General features: G+C 33.1%; 1 protein-coding gene across 1 annotated transcript in view; it reads left to right on the forward strand.

The window, feature by feature from the left end:
- LOC129004861 (cyclic nucleotide-gated cation channel beta-3-like) overlaps positions 1-3950 on the forward strand; it is a 98395-nt gene extending 94445 nt beyond the window's left edge. The window contains exon 2 of the transcript XR_008491775.1: positions 3907-3950. The gene's annotated coding sequence lies outside the window, so the exon portion shown is untranslated. The remainder of the gene's footprint in view (positions 1-3906) is intronic.
- Positions 3951-14994: the final 11044 nt, after the last annotated feature.

A 14994-nucleotide genomic window follows, 5' to 3' on the forward strand; every position in this document is an offset into this window, starting at 1 on the left:
TCCTGGAGATCCAAACAGCGATCACGTACCCCACCTCCCCCCGCTACGTACAATAGACAACGGTCAACATCAGCTGGTTATCCACGTCATCCACGTTCCGATAAACATTCGCCGTCCCGATATAGGTCACCGTCCCCGCACCGCCGCTCGGACCATGAACTATCCAACAACAACCGGAAAACCTGTCGTTATTGTTTTAAGAGACACAGTCCATCAAAATGTCCCGCAAAAGACTGGATCTGTCACAACTGTGGTAAACAAGGACACGTTGCTGGTTTTTGTCATAGCGCTAATTTTGTTAACATGGCTAATACATTAATTAATGAGTCCGGTCCTTTGTCTGTATGTATACAAGTAAATGGTACACCTACTAATTGGCTAGTAAATACTGGTAGTGCAGTTAGTATTTTGAGAGCAGATCTGGCTAGGAGCTTAAAGCTAACTAAATTGTCACCTTTTCTAGGTCAAATCAGAAGTGTCAATGGTCAAGAATTAAATATTTTGGGTACTTGTGAAGTTGAGGTTAAACCCCAAAACCAATTGAAGCAACATTTTTTGAATGTTATTGTAGCTGAACAGCTGTCATGTCCCGCTCTTTTAGGGAGAGATTGGTTGTCAGTTTTGTCACCAAACTGGTCAACTAACTTACTGTCGGGATGTTTGTCTAACACTAATGATTGTCCAGTAAATTATGTGTCGAGTCCAAACGATGAATGTCAGTCCGTGGTTCAATGTAGGCCTAAAGCAAATGTAGTTGAAGTTTTGTCAACACGTTTCCCTTGTGTTTTTTCAAAGAAAAACAATGAACTACCAATCAAAGATTTTAAAGTCAGTATAAATCTGAAAGATGATGTTCAACCTGTATTTCACAAAGCGTACACAGTCCCTTATGCCTTGAGAGATGAAGTAAATCAAGAGTTGTCTAGATTAGAGTCTGAAGGTATCATAAGTAAAGTCAAACATGCAGATTGGAGTAGTCCCATGGTTTGTGTACCAAAATCTAACGGCAAGTTGCGTATGTGCGTTGATTTTAAAACCACTTTGAACAAGCATTTAACAGTAGATCAACATCCTATCCCCACTCCTGATGATATTTTTAACAAATTTGTGGGATGCAATGTTTTTTGTCGCTTGGATCTGTCCCAAGCTTATTTGCAGTTAGAAGTTCATGAAACAAGTAAACAATTGTTGGTTGTTAACACAATCAAAGGTCTCTATATGTACAACCGCCTTCCTTTTGGCTTAGCATCTGCTTGTGCAATATTTCAATCAGTTATTGAATCAATCTTGTCAGAGTTAAATCAGGTTGCGCCTTATCTTGATGATATATTGATTGGAGGTAAAGATTTAACCGAATGTGAACAGAATCTGCACAGTGTATTGTCACGTCTTGAAGAGTACAATGTTAAGTTAAATGTAGATAAGTCAGAATTTTTTGTACAGTCGTTGATATTTCTAGGGCTTGAGCTGTCTGGTAAGGGTAAAGCACCGTCTGCTACCAAAGTGCAGCAGATTTTGTCTATTCCAGCTCCTACTAATTTAACAGAACTTAAGTCATTTGTGTCAATGTTTAATTACTACAGAAACTTTGTACACATGTGTCCAGACCTTTTAGAACCTTTTCATAAACTAATGAGAAAAGATGAACCATTTGTCTGGTCATCAGAATGTGCATTAGCTTTTGCTAAGTGTAAAACGTCTCTATCAGAAGCAACTATGTTAGTATTGTTTGACCCATCAAAAGAATTAATTTTGTCTGTTGATTCAAGTTCTTTTGATGTTGGTGCAATTTTGAGTCAAGTTGAAGGTAACAAAGAGTACCCAATAGCTTTTGAAAGTGCAACCCTAAACCCAGCACAAAGAAATTATTCACAATTAGAGAAGGAAGCTCTGGCTTGTGTTTTTGGTCTAAGAAAGTTTCACAAGTATTTGTGGGGAAGAAGTTTTACAATTTGTAGTGATCACTTGCCCTTGAAGAGTATTTTCAGTGAAAATAAGAGAATACCTAACTTAGCTTCTTCAAAGCTAATACGGTGGGCTACCATGTTGTCTGCTTATCAGTATAAGATTGTCCACAAGAAAGGTTTATTGATACCACATGCCGATGCTTTGTCGCGATTACCAAGCTCTGATTTAGTCCAAGATGACGATTCTTTTTTTACTTATTTGTCCACTCCTCTAGTTTCTAATGATGAAGTGAGTAAAGAAACCATGAAAGATAACGTTTTGTCTAAAGTGATAGAGTTTGTACAACATGGTTTTCCAAAAAAAGTGTCCAGTGAGTTCAAAGTGTATTCTAACAACAGCCACTGTTTGAGTGTTCACAATGGTTGTTTGTTTTTTGGAAGTAAAATTGTAATACCTGAAAACCTAAGAAGTAAAGTCCTAGATGTGATTCATTTCAGCCATGCTGGCATAACTAGATCAAAACTATTTGCAAGGTCATACGTGTGGTGGCCTACACTTGATAGCGATCTATATAGATTCATTTCAAATTGTCAAATATGTCGGTCTCATCAAAACAAACGTAGTAACCAATATCGTCTACCTTGGCCTAAGTCAAAATGTCCTTGGGAAAGAGTGCATCTAGATTTGTTTGATTTTCGTAACAATAAGTATTTGATCTTGTGTGATTCTTATTCTAAGTGGGTAGAGTGCTTTGTACTAAGAAACAGAAGTGATTTCAAAGCCGTTATAAATAAACTAGCAGAAGTGTTTTCTAGATTTTCATTTCCGCGCACAATTGTGTGTGATAATGGTCCGCCATTTTGTAGTCAGGAATTGAAAGATTTTTGTAAGAGGAAGTCAATCAAACTCATGTTTTCACCTCCATATTCACCTCAATCTAATGGACTAGCTGAACGTTCCATTCAAACATTTAAAATTATATTGTCTAAATTTTATCTTAGTCAAAGAAGTCGTAATCTGCCACCAGAACAAATGTTACTAGATTGTCTATACGCTTATCGTTCCACTCCATCCTCTGTAACGGGTAAATCTCCTATGGCAATGCTACTTACTTTTGTACCTGAAACGCCTTTGTCTTCTTTAAAAAGAAATGTAAGTTTCAACTTTGTATCAGATCAGTCAAAAAGAAAGAATCTGTCTGAAAGTAAAGACAAGCAAAAGATAAGAATTCCAAACTACCATCCTGATCAATTTGTATGGGTAAATTTTAATAAAAGAACAAATGTTGGTGTAAAGTTTGTGGTAGGTCAAGTGACCAAGAAAATTAGTCAGACTGTTTATTTGGTAAGAGTGTTATCTGACAAAAGTATTCACAAAGTCCATGTAAATCAGCTTAGAGAATATTATGTTCCAAAACCTAATCCTGATAAACTCTACACCAAAACACCGTCACATAGACATGTGCCTAGTCCTAGTCCACCCAGACCATCTCCTGTTAACAATAGTACCAATCCACGTCCATCTCCACCCGTCTCCCAACCTTCACCTACAAGTCCCGTTCAGCAGACTAGTAGTAGAGGAAGAGTTATCAAGCCGACTAAAAGATTTACATTTTCTGAATTTGATTGATGATATTGAACTCTCTTTTTTGTCTTTGATATTGTTTACTGTTTTGTTGTGTGTATTTTTAAGAATTGTAAACAAAGTTTTTATTTCATTTATTTTGTCATTTGAATTTTTGATGTTTTAATTATTGTACATATTGCCGACTTATACATGGGAAGGTAGTGATGTATCATAGGTATACCCCCACCAGGTAACCGATAGGCGTACTCAGATAGTTGGCCATTCCTGTCTGGGCCGTCTAAATATCAACAATGTTTGTCTCTGGCGTTACCTAATAAAGTTCATTTATTCAGTTTCAAATGTGAGTTTTATTATATTATAGTCTACCTCCAAGAATACGTCACTCTTGTGGACTCACTCTGCATGTTTCAGGTTCGAGTAGCTCTGCTCGTATTCATGGTCCATTACTCTCTCGGGAAAGTTGCCAAACCTGCTCCAACTACAGATGGTGGGGATCGGGGATTCTACAAGTCATTAAAAAAAGCAGTTACCGATGCCAGGGTAGGAGAAAGGTTAGCCAAAATAGTTAATCCACGTAAGGGCCAAACAACTGTTCACGGACTGCTTACTGCTGGAGCTATCTCTGGCGCATTGCTAGTCCATAGGGTGAGTCTCGAGGAAACAGGTGGGGAATCGGTTTCTGAACTTAAGGAATTGATTGGGAAAGCAGATTCAGACATGAAGGACATTGCGAATGAAGAAAAGGACAAGGCAAATGAAGAAAAGGGCAATGCGAATGAAGAAAAGAACAAGGCGAATGAAGAAAAGGACAAGACGAAGGAGGAAAAGGACAAAAATCAAAACAAAAACATGTAGCGTAATATAGTAACGCTGTACTACTTTATGTATGAAATATTCTTCGATTAGATAAATATGTCATCATAACTTGTATGTTAAATTATCTTGTTTCAGCCCTAGCCATTTTGCTCGTTATGCAGTTAGGTAGATAGCTAGTAACCAACTAGATTAATATTACCATTTAGATGCGGAGTAACACTCAAAAAATAGGAACCTCCGTGAAATGTTTCAATGACTAAACAAACAGTAGGCCTACTATCCTTTTCCTTGCAAATCTGTCCTTACATCTAAAAAATTCCAAAGAGCAAACGCTACTGATAAGAAAACTCGTATAATTACATCATAACGCAATAAGATACATCCTCTGTTCCTCTTTAGGTTGTTATTATAAACTGTAGGTCCCGTGGCAACTCCATTGGCTGTATGGGCTATTAATTAACAGCTGTGTCTAAGGAACATGTCGGCCTTGCTGCAACTAAAATTGTCAATAATTATAAACACCAATAATAGTTTTCTTTTATCACGACCCTCAAAATGAGGGGTCACTCGATGGAGCTTAACTTTTCAAATTTTTGAGTTTCCCCTAAAATCCCCTATTTTGGATTTGCGAACCAAGTAGTAATTATGCTCAAAAAATACTTCATAACATGCCATAAAGGTGTACAGAGTTTAGCTTTTCTAGTGTTAGCCTTTAAAAATTTTTTAGGGGGTCTCCAGACTTGGAAAGCTGTAAGTTAAATTTCACTTCTGAGAATTTCAATTGACTGCCATTTTTTACTGGGTTGAGTTAGAGTACCCCTACCCTATCTCTGCGTTGTCGGTTTTCTTTTATGAGGACCTTCAAAATGAGGGGTCACTCGGTGGGTCTTCCCGTTTACCATGTTTGCGTAAACGTATGCCGTTTATTATAACGAAATGTTTAAGTTTCCCCCGAAATCCCCCATTTGGGGATGTACACGAAGTGGCGATTATGCCCAAAAAGTACTTTATAACATGCCATAAAGCTGTGCAGAGTTTAGTTTTTCTAGTATGGGCTGTTAAAAAATTGACAGGGGGTCTCCAGACATTTTATTAACCTTGTATATATATATATCATATTCATATATATATATATATATATATATATATATACACATATGAATTCGAACGGAGGGTGTTTTTGGCCTCTGGTGACCTCAAAACGAAAAGTAAATCTGTCTAGGTCTTACCATGAGTTCTACTGTAATAGCTTATTCCCTATGTAGGAAATTCGCTAAAACTGAACGGGATGAAATGTATTTGGTATCAATTGAAGTATGCAGTAAGACAATTTGTTTTTCAAAAGAAAACAATAGTTAGTTATGTCTCTAAATTTTATATGACTCAAAATTAAATTTTAAATTCATATTTTCTCTATTTGAACGAATCACCGTACACGTACTAACTTTCCTTTAAGTAAGAACTACTTAGACAACACTTTAGATTTAAAAATTTTAAAATGCATTTCTTACAATTAATGTTTGATTTCCTCGTTAACATAAAAGCTTTATCAGTGCGTGAATGCAAGATGTTTAATCGCAAAATAACTTACGCCAGCTTTTGCTCCGTACAGCTATTATTACTCTTGCGGGGACAATAATGCTGTGTTTACTTTGCCCTTATACCTTACTGCTCTTTCTAACAACTCTTTGTTTTATCATTGGATTGCTAGCTGTTGAAGTTTTTATTATCTAGATGGAACGTAGATGGGGCGGTTTTTATTTAACTTATTGGGATGAATGCGGCAGTTTAAATAGTAAGCGGAAAATGGGTTGAATTTCGTTGTACCGGTAAGACCAAAAATAGTTGTTAAATTTTATTCAATTATAATTTCCGGAATTTAAAGAAAAATCGTGAAAAAAATAATACGTACCAGGAATATTAATACATAGCTTCAAATCTTATAAGTAAGGTTTTAAGAAAAATGTAATTAAACTATTATTAAATTGTTTTCATATCTGGTTAAATTATTTGCACCAATTCCATTCTTTTACTGTATCCTCAATACTGTGGAAATATGTTATTTCGCATTTATAAAACATTTTGTTGTATGCTATAGAACTTATATTTTTAGGGTTGTTTTACAATATGTACCCAATTTTTGCAGCTTGGATATTAATGTTTGTGAAGTTGAACCCTCTCAGAGTATACTAATAAAGTTCCCCGAGCAAAGTTCGGTCCCATGTATTGGTCACTGCCGATAACATTTTATCAGTACAGTTCACCTTTGTACTGTACCGGCTCACTCCTTGCTTTGCAGTTAACGATCCACGCACGGGCGCTTAGTCTATGTGGACGGGCAAATGCAAGGCTAAAAGAGGCCGCCAACCTCTTTAAAATTCAAATTCAAATTCAAATTCAAATATATTTATTTGTGATCTTGGCCTCGCCAAGTTTGCAAAACTTGTCGGCGAGGTCCAATTGATTCACAAAAATTTATTAACACATGCAATTTAGTTAATTTGTCGTTTGTACTGGTTTATTTCATAAGATTTTAATTATGTGTTTTTCGTAATTATGATTCATTAAGGGTAGTTTGAAAATACACATGTAAAGGTTTATAACGGCTTTTATGTGTATGTAAACATTCCATATTATTCCTAGTTATTAAAAAAAAAAGATTTGTTGTTTTTACAAAAAATCTAGAACGTAAACACAAATAATTGACATACATTTTAATTAATCATAATACATAATACAACAAATTAAACACATTTTCTCTGCTGATTTATAAATCTCAGCAAGCTAATAAAACATTTACTTGTCAGTGAGGAAGACTGCGATGTTAGAGGGAGAAATGAAGGAACATTGAATCCAATTTCCTTCCTTATAAAGCAATAGTAAAGTGACTTCCTGCATTTTAAACGATACTTCCTCGTTACTCAAGAATTTTAACAGCTTTTAACATCACAGCAAGCTTTTAGTATAACTTAATATTGTATAATAAATAATTTGAACGTATAGATTTACTAGCGAACATTCTATTGACTATCTTATAAGTCTAAAATTGTAAATACTTTTAAAGGTTAACTACTACAATTTGTCAACATTTATTTCATAGGAAAACTAAATTATTTTCTCTCACTAGACAAATTATAGGTAGCCTCTAGGAAATACTTGAGATGTAAAATAATTTTCTTCAATACAATTTAGACGTTTTCAAATGTTTTTTGAAGGAGGATAAGTTTAATGATATATCTTTATCATAAAATGGCCATTTTGTGTGTTCATTTGTTCATTTTACTAGTCTCTTACTAGTCTTCTTTTAACTCTATCTAAACATCAAACAATAAAATCTTATTGAAAAGGCTTTGTTTTATAAAATTGAAAACGTGTAATTGATAACACCTTGGTCGTTCGTTTATTAAGTAACCATATTTACCAGCACTAACTATTACAAAACAGAAGAAAAGTTATTACACCGGCAAGGATGTTATACCCGTGCTGATATAAACTTGATAAAAGAATGACAATAAACGTAATCTGACATGAATTTCAAATTATATCTATCATGTTTACTGAGAGAATTGAAAGAGTGTGTCTGTAATGAAATGAGATTAGATCCAACAAGGGTTGTATTACGCTTTATTGCAGCCAACCCCTTGAGACAGCCTTGGTAGAGATAAAGGTATTTTCTTATATTCATAGTTTTTGTTCAGTTTTCTTCTTCAGATCTGTACAACAATCTACTAGTTTTCATACAAATGTGAATACAAATTTGTTATTGAGTTAGTCTATAACCTAATTAATTTATTAATTGTCCTTTAGTATTTTAGTGAAGATATATATAACTTTTCCAAAATAAATGAAAGTACAAATACTTATGTGGGAAAAGGATGCTTTGTACTTTGCTGTACCTGAGGTACCTAAACACATTTTAGTAAGAGAGTATTCTCATATTACAATAATGAGCTATTTACTAAACATATCTTATGTTTACCTACACTAGTCTACTAAAAGATAATTTATTGATCGTTAGACACTGTTAACTATAATAATGAATTCATGATACATCTAAATAATAGTTTAATTTCTTTTTTTCTCTTGTGGATAAAAAAAGTAATAATTTAATTTATCTATCCTAAGGTTTCCTTTTCATTTAAATATATTTATCATGAAATCAACTGATTTTAAGCTATGTTGACGTACAATATTCCGTTCACGTATTCTATAACTAGTAATTGTTATGTTACGTTTTATAACTTAAACATCCCCCAGACGACAACTAAACGAAAAACTAATGCAAATTTTAGCTTTTAGCTGAATCCATTACAATAAAGATTTTGAGTATCTTTATAAATTGTATAACAAACTACAGATATTGACATGATTTTGTTTAATCATAACTTCTGGTTAAATAAAATAGTAGGTTGTCTTTATAGAAGCCTTTGTCCTGTATTTCACACTGTGTGAATGAGTGTGCTTTATTTTGGATTATTTACACACCTATAAAATAAGAGAAGATTGTGATCTAAGGCATAACCAATTTAATTGATGTGTCTGCATAGTAATAATTAATTTTGATGGTTTAATGAGATCAAACAACTATAATAGACTCTAAATCATAGCTTTGATCAAATAAGTCATATTAAGGTTTTAAAATGCTATAAGGATTGAAGCTAGGAACACAGGAGTAAACATTGTGTTTCTTTAACTGGAAGCAAGAGTGTCAAAGTTAACATAAGGTCTTCGTCCATCATCACTCCTTAGGGAGATGATGTTACTTGAGGCAAGTTTACTGGAGCAGTGAGAGAGAATAACCCAACACTTCAATAAGTCACATTCGTCTCGTTTTCTATTTGTTAGTAACTTATTCACTTTAAATAAGAATTTTAGATTTTTTTTGCAGACTCAATAAATGTAGATAATAAATTTTGGATATTGCGTTTTCAATGCTGTTGACACATTTACCTACGACCGTTTTTTAAAGTAGCCATTTCAGTCCAGTTCTTAGAATTGAAAAGTTTCACTTTACAGCTGTTTTCTTTCATATCCGCATAGTCTAATCAGCTGATCAGCTAATCAGTTGACCAATTTAATTGTTGATCCGACTTGTTCATGTTAATACTCGCGTATTCTTAATTAAGTTGGTGAAAGTCCAAAAATAAATGAAATATTTGCCGAATTAATTGTACCTGATACAATATTATTTATGGTAAGAATTCTGCTAGCAATGTAATATTTAACGAAGTTTAACAAACACGTAATTACAGGAAATCAGCTGATTATACAACAAGTCGTTGCATCACTTTCAGTGGCAATGACAATACACGAAAACATAACCCCTCTAAAAAGTTATCAGTAGTGATTGTTAGTAATTAAATCCAGACTGATAGTAATTAAAAAACGGTCGTAGGTAAAGTAGTGTACGCAACTAGCGTTAATAGCCTTTACGACACTCGTAGAAGTTTTTAAGGCACTCGCCAAGGCTCGTGCCTTAAATTTTCTACTCGTGTCGTAAAGACTCACTTAACGCAATCGTTGCGTAAACTACTATTTTCCTGGTATTCCTTTTAAGTCAAATACACATGTTTCTAAAAAATATGTTTCCTAAGCGAATACACCTTTCTTGTTATTATAGAATACCTTACAATAATAACGTAAAGGTTTTTGAATTATATCTCCGTAATTTTTTCAATGAATCCCTTTGGCGTGTGTAAGCTTAAATTATATACACAATTTTAAACTCGTTCATTTATTTTCCTCAGACACGGCCATGTCACAGAATATCTTAAAATTATCAACGGATTTGAATACTTGTCTACTTTGTAATAAATGACAGTACTCTTAATTAGAATAAGAGTTATTAGGGCCTACAGATAAATTGATACAAAAATTCAATTACTAACAACATCACATACAAAACCTTGAAATCACAACATTATAAAATGGTATTAACTGAGAAAGTGTCAATTCATCCAGTCTAGTCTAGAAATAACACAGAACAAAGAATTTTCAGAGACAAAACCCTAACCTCCTTTGTTCTGAGGGTAAGTTCCTTGCATTATGTTGTAACAAAAGTAACAAGACTCTTTGGATTGTTATATACGTTTTTATACACATAACTTAATAAACAATAAAAATAAAATGATTAAGAAAGTTCAATTGTTTTTGTTTTCAAGCAAATGTTTTGTAATATAATTTTTATTTTGATCACAAGTAAATACATGGATTTAGTTATATCAAAATATTTAAAACTTTATCGTTCCTACAACTCCGATGAAAAAATACGTAATATTTTTAATGTAAATAGATAAATCCACTAAGGATTAGAATTTTAATATGTGAGAGAATGGAATAGTTATTTAATCAAACGCAAGGAATGAATGTCCCATTGTTGACAATATATGGTAACTCTTTCCACCCTTGTTTGAGAATGACCCTCCAATATGAGGCAGGAAAGTGGTCATATTTTCAGAGTTTCAGGAGGGAAAACAAGTAGTTTCTTTTCTTGCGCATTATTGCATTTTGGCTGTTAAGTTTAATACTAGTTTATATATGTACAAGCAAGTTGATGAGTATTATAATTGTTACTAAAATATGTGTACCAATATTTAAACATTTGCAAATAATAATCTCTTTCCAGGGCTATTTAAACTTTATGATAGTATATAGAAAACTGTATTCGTCTAGAAAGTTAAATTTAACTTAAAATCGTATGAATTTACCTTCAGTTTAACCCTTAAGATTAGCTAAGTAGATTGGACTAGCCTAACACGATAATCTTTCTGAGTCCAATGTTCAAGAGCAGTTGAATTTACAATGGAATATTTAAGCGTTTGCGAACATAAAGTTGGTCCCTCTTAGTTGATTAATTTGAACTAAGGAAATGCAAATGGTGTGGTACTTTTAAAATATAGTTATTGTTTAATACAATTGCTATTTTATCGAAAATATGATATAAGATATGTCATCTAACATAAAAGTCAATGTACAACAGTCATACAGTGACTTAAAACATAACCGTAGTGTGAATGCCAACTAGAATAATGTTTTCAATTTTGGTTGGTATTACACTTGCAAAACGTATTTTTATAAAGTTTAATTAGTGTATTTCAACATAAGTGGCTTTTGTTTAAGGAAATAAATAAATTTACTATCATAAAGATATGGGAAATATGTTTGTATCAATTTTTACTGAGGTCATTACAGTTTTCAAAGTGACCTATCTTTTACATCGTATCTTTGAGCTGTTCTTAATAGAATTGTGAATAAAAACTACATGGATAGACAAATTACTCTATGAAAGTTTCACTGTGTACTTATTTGATGTTTTCCGTATCGTTATAATAACAAACCTACCATCCTTCGTTAGATTGGATCTTTTGAACATTCGACATCTTATACTATTTCAGGTTTAGGATATTTAAGATTTAGATATAAATTTATTTATTAAAAGCCAACATAGATTTCGAATCAATATCAAATAATCGAGGTAAAATAGGTGCTTATCCAGAATATGAACTCAATAGGCTTCCAGAAATTACGCCGCTGCTGCTGTATTTACTTCAATAACATTTGTTGAGCTGAGATTCATATAAATCGCAGTTCATTCAAACTTTATTCAGTCCTGCCTTACAAACAATATAGCATATACTACGTCTTAAGGAAATTCACATGCAATCTAAATCGTAATTTTTTAAGTTCTTAGACTTGCATTAAACATAAACCGATTGGATAGGCACTGCACCAAATATAGATTGAATAAACATCTGTTCTTGCATATGTAAAGTATACTTTCAATGCCGTAAGCAATAATTTTCTGATTAGTAAATTATGAAGGGCGCTCGGGACTACCCCAGTTTTGTCACTGTTTTAGCCTCAATCAAACTGAGAGCTATTGAGAGTTACTATTAGTCTTAGAACTGATTGGGTTTTTATTTATACTGTGAAGACCTTTAATAATAGTAGTAGTTTACAGAACAATATTGAAGCTTAATCTATTTCCATCAATTTATGTGGAAACGAAATCGTGGACTGTATTTTAGCATTTCATATTAAGCTACTATCGAAATCGTCAAAGATTGTGGTTCTACTTATCGGAGTGGAGTGAAAACATCAATGTCGTCCCATGGGAGGAAATTGGTTGGATTTCTGAAAAGACCGATGTTCCATAGAGAATCTGTGTCAGTAGTTTTGTAACACGGATATTAGACCACCTAGAGACGTGTCTTCATTTAAGATATCATATTTATTCGGAAAATGGTAAAACAAGTTTTGAGTGGATACAACGTTGTTACACGAAAGATAATTAATACTTTTTGTGATATAATATTGCATAGAACATGTATGTCTTTTTCTGAAGATTTTCAAATCTTTTTTGTGATTTTTTTTATATGTTCATAAGTGGCCCCTATAAGTGGAATGCACTTGGAACAATACAATATCACAATTATTTATTAAAAAACATTTTCATATTAGCGATTCTTACATTTCCAATGTTATTGACCTATCTCCCACTCACTGTAACTGTAAGCTCACTCGCTCCAAGTGAACAGAAGAATCTATTACATCACTTACTGACAACGCACCTGGGTTCTGTATTCAATTGATTAGCTGATGGACTTTTAACACTATTGACAGCAGATAGATTTAACGCTTCACCTTCATCATTTAAAGTGAATTTTCATCGCATGATAAAATGGTGATAAAATGTGTCTAAATCAACTTTGATAGTACTAATAAAAGCTAGTTATCCGGATATTTTCCTTAGAGTAAGAACAGTTTAGTATTTTTTAAATACAGAGCTAGTTGTTCTAAGGATTTTTTAAACTTTTAAAACGGAGCATTTGATTTTACTTAAGTTGAGTAAGAAGTTAAACAATAAGAAGTGTAATCATACTCAGTTCAACACTCAAACAATCTAACTGTGTGATTTATGTTCCAATATATATTATACATGAACTACACATTTTGTACGGTAGCGTTATACTATTGGCATTGCTGTAATACATAATCTATGTTCGGTTTTTTTACAAAAAATCTGGCCTATATTCGATTTGATTGTATAAAATGAAAGTTCTAGCATAGCAATATAATCTAAATATGTTCGCCCACCATAAAAAAAAAACATACTCCCTTATCAGTTGAAATACTTACTGAACCGCTAAAAACAGGCTAAACCTTTTTTATTATCAGGTAACATGGTTTCTCCTTTAATTAATAAAGAAAGAGCTCAACCATAACTGTTAAATTTCGACCAATAATTTTAATGACGTAATTGAAAAATGTTAACTTATTTGGTTTAATGCCGAGGAGAGACGTACATACTGTAAAATTTCCCCACAAATGAATAGCCTACAACTGAATTACGCATAATTGAGAACGACGCGACGAAGACCAGAATGATAAAACACGTTGACGGCGTTGTCTGATTTAAGGGTTGATTTATGAATAGTGTAGCTGTCTCAGTGTGTCCCGTGCCGCATCTACCTTTATGGACGCCATTGAGGTAAACACGTATTGTTTGGGTAGAAAAGGTTTTTGGTAAATTAAAGTAAGAATACTTTTAATGTGCGAAAACGTTGCTAAATTGTATATGAAAATGGTCGGACCACGTGATTAAAACTTGTCTTGTCAAACAATGGACTTCTTATTTGATTTCAGCCTCAGTCAAAATATAAGAACACACAACAAAGATAGATTATTTAGTAGGAATATTTAGACAACCTTGTAAAGAATTTAGAATTTTATCCAAAAAATTGAATGTTGCATAACTATTTCCTGAATGTTTTCAGCTACTAAAAATATTGTGTTTTTGTTGTTAAGGTAGACGTGGGTAAACATGTTGTGTCTGTTTCAGGTATACATGACTGTTCCCATGGTGCGTTGGATTCTTGGAGTGAAACCGATTCATTCCGGTTTGTAAGTAGGATGCCTTTAGGTCTGTTTGCATTATAAATACTCACTGCACGTATATAAATTTAAAAAAAATATGAATCATTGTTAACCCATTGGTAGATTACAAAAATATATGTTTTCAATACATCTATATTTCGCAATGTATTGATCTTTATCAGCGTATGACCCATATAGGGAGTCACCTATTATCGTAGTTCTCATGGTAAAAGCTTTATCCGGGACCGATTTACATTGTCGTATTGAGGTCTCCAGAAACTAAAAACACCTTCCGTTAAAAATTCACACGTATATTGGACATTTATTCGAACAGGCTCAGGAACCAGCATGATCGGACTATGGAAACGGGGCTTTATGGGGGTTTTTTATGGGGCACAAATTGGGTTTCCCATTTTTGGCCCTAAAAACACGATAGTTTACAATTACTTTCCCAACTATTTTATAGAGCATGAAACAGACTATTTAGTTTATTGAAGCGTTGTTATAATCTTAATGGTTACGGAGAAAAAAAAATGTAATCTCCATGTTGTTCTTATAGAAAATAATTTGACTGTTGTAGTTTGCTTGTTTGCTGACATGTTTTGATAACATTTGGAAAATGAATTGTTATACGTTGTTATGTTTCAAAAACAGATTTATTATGGGCTGAAAAAAAAACATGCGTTTAGTCACAAATATTTCGCCCACAGAAAAACTTTCGCTTATAAAACGCTTACAAAACCGCAGATTTTTGGTACATCCTTAGGCACTAATTATTGATATTTGGTGCATTTGGATACTAAGTAG

This window comes from Macrosteles quadrilineatus, unplaced genomic scaffold, assembly GCF_028750875.1.
Source record: "Macrosteles quadrilineatus isolate MER2022 unplaced genomic scaffold, UCM_ALF_1.0 Scaffold_12__1_contigs__length_5162894, whole genome shotgun sequence".
NCBI lineage: Eukaryota > Metazoa > Arthropoda > Insecta > Hemiptera > Cicadellidae > Macrosteles > Macrosteles quadrilineatus.